The sequence below is a fragment of the Mus caroli genome, chromosome 7, assembly GCF_900094665.2.
Source record: "Mus caroli chromosome 7, CAROLI_EIJ_v1.1, whole genome shotgun sequence".
Taxonomy (NCBI): Eukaryota; Metazoa; Chordata; class Mammalia; order Rodentia; family Muridae; genus Mus; species Mus caroli.
In genome coordinates this window covers 131924052-131929857 of record NC_034576.1, presented here as the reverse complement: position 1 = coordinate 131929857, position 5806 = coordinate 131924052, and the positions used below count along the sequence as shown (strand labels likewise).

The following is a 5806-nucleotide window of genomic DNA, read 5'->3' as shown; positions in this document are numbered from 1 at the left end:
CCATCCTGAGCTTTCTTTCCCCTTCCCCCTCCCTAGTACAATTTGTATTCTATGGAGCCCACAGGTCCTAGCAGAAGCCGATGGTTTGCCTTGCGCATGCGCATTAGCACCAAGTGAAGGTGTTTCGGGCAGAATGGTGTTCTATCTCTGGATGGCCAGAGTCAGCCTTGTACTAGCTGCCTCTGTTGAGGTGCTCATGGAATCCAGCTTTGAGGGGCTTGCAAGGATACATCCCATCTAGGCCATTGCCTTAGAAAGGTCCTTTCCTAGGCATGAAACGGGTAAGGAAGCTGATGAAGGCTATAGGTGGGACAATCCCATGTCTGTGTTTTAGGATTCCCCAAGTGCCATCTTGCTCTGGGTCTTGGGGGAAAAGGAAACCTTTGCATTATTCATTGCTCTGTCTGAAATGATTTGGCCCATATTTTAAAACTGGAAATAATAACTGTTATCATTACAAATATGGAAATTTAAATAAAAGAAACATTGAGCTACGGTCTTGGTGACTGTTGTCATCAAGACGATAAGGAGAGTCAATGTGCATTTACTTCTATTGCAGTTAAATACATAAAAATGGGCGTCAGTGCTTATTTCTAGCTGTGGATTTCAATGCATTATAGTTAACTTCTGGGCCCGGTCATTGTTTTATTATTCTTGGCTATTAGATTTATTAAGTGAAGCTTGAATAAATGTGATTTTTTTAAAAAGTCAGCTCTAAAGCTCCAGATATTGAAAAGCTAGACTGAATTTCTTCACAGAAGAATGCTGACTTTCAAGAGCTTCAGCAAACTCACTGTCTGTGATATTTTACACTCCGATGCAGCATAAACAGTGGTAGTTCCACCCTCTTGCTTCTGACTTTTGAGATAGCAAAGGTTGAAGGCTAAACTATGCCTACCAGGAAGCAGTTGGTCTCTTCTGGCTTTCTCCTGGGTGAATATTAATTAGAATGTTCTTTGCAGAGTATCGAATGTGGCTGCAGATCTGAGGTTCAGCTGGGAAGAGAGAGTGGTGTTCAGAACAGCCTCAGCTCGACTGATTCATCAACGTTCAGTCTGTGGCCCTCCCTCGAAGTGAGGGGACAGACAGTCTGTGAAGTTGTACTATCTCAGCCTTTGCTCTGTTGAGACAGGTGAGTGTAGGCTTGGGGACTAGGTGGTGTGTGTGTGTGTGTGTGTGTGTGTGTGTGTGTGTGTGTAGTATTAGTAGTTCTATTAGTGTGGTTTTCTTTATAATTCCTCCACTGTGATATAAACATGATTATTATCAGAGAGTTTGCTTTGCATGGAGATATCTGGTCTATGCTAAAAGGGGGTTACATAAACCTTATTTCTTAGTGAAAGTACCTGGCGCCAGTATCTCTGTGACTTCAGTCAATTAAAGAGTGATATCCCCCGGCTGACCACTGTCTTGTTATTTTCTTCCCTCCCTACCTCATTTGGCTCTTCTCTAGCCTTAAGACCCTTTCTTTTATTTCGTCTTATGTGCTGAGCTGTGGACTCACTCTTACTTTGTTCCATGGTGATAGTCATGGGAACCACATCCAAATACCCACCACCCCCTTAAACTATGTTCAGGGTCATCAGGCTCTTTGTGGATATAGTTCCAGGCTCACACCAGACCTAACTCACCTGCTTGAGGTCCTTTACTGTTTCTATTTGTGAGAAATTCCTATTTGCTGGTTTTCTGTAAGATTAGGCTCCTTGACCCCAGTATCAACCCACAGCCTGCCTATTATAAGCCAAAGGAAATCTGAGATATGTCACTGGCTCTTCGCTGGCCTGAGGGAGTGCACACAGGGACTCTGGACTCAGCCCCTGTCAGAACCTGGAAAGTTCTGCTGAGCTGGTCCAATTAGCCTCTTCATGGAGCAAGGTGCCAACAACTACAGATTGGGTTAAAAGTAATTTTCCTGCGAGATTCTTGAGTTGCCTTCTTCTGTTTCCCAGATAAATGAGGGAAGACTTGCAATAAAAAGTGGCTGTTATTTTCACGAGTACACCTGCTCTCTCATCGCACAGGCTCCAGAAATGCTGTGCTCAGCCGCCTCAGTCAGATTGCAGATGCCACGCACACACGGGCTTTGGGGTCTTGACAAGATGTCTCAGTTCACTCTCTTCCTGGAGCTCACGTCTGAGTTACACCCACAGCAATGCTTTCTCATGGGTTTTGGTGTTTCTGGAAGAGGCCTGGTCCCACCACATGGCATCAGATAAAGGTCACTGCCTCTTGCTGTCCAAGTGCTGACGGTACCCGCATGCTTTCTGCTCCAGAGAGAACAGTTTGCTCTGATTAAATCACATTCCCTTGGGCCTCCACGTAGGTAGGACGTGGAGGAGGGGAGAGCAGCAGAGGGTCTATGGCTCTGGGTCAGTGGATGGTATCTTTTATTTGCCATGCTTGGCAGGCACCCTTGGGTGGCTACAGGAACATAGATGTATTTGGTAATTGCAGGAAGAGCTGAAGCAATCTGTTATCGGCTTCAGCATCGCTGAGTGCACCATGTGCCTAGAGTGGCCATCTTGAATTGATTGTTCTGGCTCTCCGAGTCAGCAGCGAGCTCTGTGCCAATCGCCTATGCCAGCAGATGGCTCCAAATGAGGTCATTGTTTTGACAGTTTCATAAAAGAGCCCCAAACAGACTGAAACAAGCCTCACACATGTTGGATCACCCTGAACAGTTACGAGATAAAAAATGAACTTGGACCAAACCTTTGGGAACCTTTGGGAAAAGTAAAACACTCGGGAGGGTCCTTCATGGAGGGTCCTTCATTGACTGTTCACATCTGTGACTGTCCCTGGGGCAAGCTGGGACAGATTTGCCTCACCCCCTCTGTTCACCTCCTGTCTCCCCTCTGCCCTGGGTGTTGGAACTGCCTGGGTGGCAGCTATTATCTCATTAGGGAGAAGACAATTATTTCAAACCTTGGTGATTACAAGCTACATGTAGAAGCATCTTGGCAGTCTGGAGGCTGATGTTCTTGGAATAATCTCTGTCTTTTACCAACTCCCAAAGTATATGTGTAGTAAGTCACATAGCCTCAAAGAAGCATTGGTAATTCATAGAATTCGACTGCCCGCTGGGACCTCTTATCATTGGGTTGGGAAATTGAACAGGCTTTGTGTCTTGGCTTCCGGAGTATGCACCGTCACATATCATGATCTCTTGATGGGAACTCTAGGGTCTCAAACACTACTCTCCTTTAGCTGAGGTGCTCAAGCTCAGTCTAAAACAGGAAGTTATTTTCTGCTCCTTGTTTCCAATGTGGACCCCCATCCGTGCTGGGCTCAACAGCAGGCACATTGCCCTCCTTCTTCTCAAGGCAGCAGAGAGAGCTCTGAGGTGGAGGTATATCCTCTGCCCTCACGTTCTAATCCTGGAACCTCATGAAAGTGTTCTCCAAACTTCACATCATATTAGTTCCCTAACAGAACCACAAAATGATTGGCGTGTGCACATGTACAAGCACACACATAAGTACACACACATACATATACACATATATACATATCTACACAAATGCACGTACAATATACACACATATATACATATCTACACAAATGCACACGCACACACAGACACACAAGAATTGTGGAAAAGGATTTTCCCGTGGCTCAGGAGGCTGGAAGGCTGATGTCAGAGTTTCACTAGCTCTGGTTTTCTCCTGAAGGCTAACTGGCAGTTCTGTTCCAGGACCCCGTCCTTGTGTTTGCTGCTTGTTGCTGATCATGGTGTTACTGAACTATAGCATCACCTCCAAACTCTGCCTCTGTCTTCCTGAGGGCTTAGGTTAAACCCCGCCCCACTCAGTGATGACCTCATCTTACTAATTATACCTGTAAAGACCCTATTCTAAAATAAAGTCACAATCACATATACCACATGTCAAGACGTGAACATATCTTCTTTTTAAAATATCTTTTTCATTTTTTGATATTATAACGTAATTACATCATTTCTTCTCCTTCCCATTCCTCCTTCCAACCCTATCCATGCAATCCTCCCCTTTATTCTCCTTCAAATTCATGGCCTCTTTTTAAAAAAATCATTGCTATATATGTACATATATAAAAACCTAAATATGCAAATGCAAGCTGCTCGGTCTATATAATGTTACTTGTTAGTTGTTTTCTGGGCTGATCATTTGGTATTGGATAAGCAATTGGCAAGCTCCTCCCTGGGAAAGACGGTCCCTCCTTCTGCCAACCTTCCTTAGTTACCTGTAGTACTCTGTCTAGAGGTGAGGCCTTGTGAGTGGTCTCCCTTCCGTGTCAACATGTCCTAGTGCTGTCATTGCTTAGGCCTTGCTTAGGCAGCCATGTTGGTGGTAGTTCTGATGTTTTCAGGGGACACAGTCTCACAGCTACCTTCTGACAATCATCCTGCCCCGCTCTTCTGCAGTGATCCCTGGGCCTTAAGCTCAGGAATTATGTTGTAGATGTATCAATTGGGAATGGACTCTGTGACTCTGAATTTTTATTGGATGTGGTTTCCTTTAGCGGTCTCTGTTTCTGTTGCAAAGAGAGGTTTCTGGATGAGGGGAACAGACCTTCCTAAGAGAAGAGACATGATGAAACTCTCCCAAGTTCATCCCTTCTCCTGGACACTACTCGCCTTCTGTGGGCCTCTGGCAGATCAAAGACATCCCAGGCTTTAGTTTCTTGTCTGTGGAATGAGAACACTTTGGAGAGGCTTGGGTGTGACGTGGCCTTGTGTGGCATTTTCTGGATATGCTCCACCACCCGCCATGTGTGGGTAGGGGAGTGGTTGTTTGTGCGGAGCTCAAAAGACAGCCTTGTTTGTGGACATAGTCTATGTGCCTTAGTATCACCAGTAGACTAAGCTGGTGGACAGTGAGCCCCAGGGATCTGCCCATCTCTCCCGCCTCAGGGCAAGGGTTACAAACATATGTCATTCTGTCTAACTGTTTTTGCTTTTGTTTTTATATAGGTTTTGGACATAGAGCTCAGGCATTGCTTGCAAGGCAAGCACCAACCCTGTCCCCTCCGCAGCCTCCCAAGTCATCTTTATCTGTGTGGATTAAATAAAGGCCAGTCCAGGAGAGACCTGTGTTTGAAATCTAGGTGCAAGGCCTTTTACTCTTTTGTTCCAGAAACTGGGCCATTTGGTGGGTTGAATCTTAAGCTGAAAGTCACAAGCAATGAGTCCTCAGCACCATTCACTGGGAGACTTACTTTAGGCATTAATGGCGTGACATTTTATGAGGTGGCACACAAATGGCTTTTATTTCACTCACTGAAATGGAGTGTTTAAAGAAAAAAAAACACACCTCAGCCGTCTTAAAGAGAGGGGTGGGGATGCTAGCTCCAATATAATCCTTACTGACCTCCTGGGTGATACTCAGGGAGAAAGTGGGAACTGAGAGCTGCTCGGTGGATTAAAGCTTGTGGTGAGGCGACCTGGGATCCTGAGCTGAAGGTCTGCCTTCTCACTCTGTAAAGCGAGGCTTTGGAAGCTTCGGCTCCATCTTTCGCTTTGCCTGCATTTTGTTCTGCAGTTTGAGAACAGACGTGACCTACCTAGTATCTCTTCAAATGATGTCATCCCAAGAGCTTGTTTCCATGTCATCTACCCCATCCTCAGGAATCTGCGACTCTGGATACTTCATTAAATCTAGAAGTGACTACTCAGGGTGCATATTGGCTAAGCCTATCATGCTAGCTAGATACCAGCTATGCACAAAGCAATGACTGATCTGCACCATTGAAGGAGCTGACTGTCAAAAAGGTGATAATCAGAGTACAAGATAGCCAAAGCAAGGACAGAATTGTGTCTGACAGTTAG

General features: G+C 45.4%; 1 long non-coding RNA gene across 1 annotated transcript; it reads left to right on the top strand.

Moving 5' to 3' along the window:
• The first annotated feature begins 981 nt into the window (after positions 1 to 981).
• Positions 982 to 3881, top strand: LOC110297444. Its single transcript, XR_002378288.1, has 3 exons — positions 982 to 1132; positions 2022 to 2137; positions 3344 to 3881. It is a non-coding gene; the product is annotated as an uncharacterized LOC110297444 (long non-coding RNA).
• Positions 3882 to 5806: the final 1925 nt, after the last annotated feature.